The sequence below is a fragment of the Diaphorina citri genome, unplaced genomic scaffold (assembly GCF_000475195.1).
Source record: "Diaphorina citri unplaced genomic scaffold, Diaci psyllid genome assembly version 1.1 scaffold1085, whole genome shotgun sequence".
NCBI lineage: Eukaryota > Metazoa > Arthropoda > Insecta > Hemiptera > Psyllidae > Diaphorina > Diaphorina citri.
The window spans coordinates 212-588 of record NW_007378514.1 but is presented as its reverse complement, the minus strand read 5'-3'; positions in this window follow the sequence as shown (position 1 = coordinate 588).

The window sequence follows — 377 nt, the reverse complement described above, 5'->3', positions numbered from 1 at the left end:
AGTAAAATTTTTCAACCTGAAAAAATGGTAAAATAAATTTTTTTTTTTTTTTTTTTTTTTTTTTTTCATTAAGGGAGGGATAAGAAGATAAGAGAGATTATGGGCTCAAATTTAAATGATTAGGGCATTGAATTTTATCCCCAATATCATTTGACCTACCACCTTATCATGTTGTTGTTGCTAACATTGGCAACTACATCTTTCTAAGCCCAGGAGCTGTGCCACCTCTACAGGATTGGACCACAAGCCTGTTGAGTCCAGGATGGTTGGAAGGTCTGGACAGTTGAATAGATGGTGGATTGTGGTGACCCACTGCACCTGCAGCACCTGGTCACTGATCTGGCACAGATGGATCTATTCTGGCCACCTTATCAATG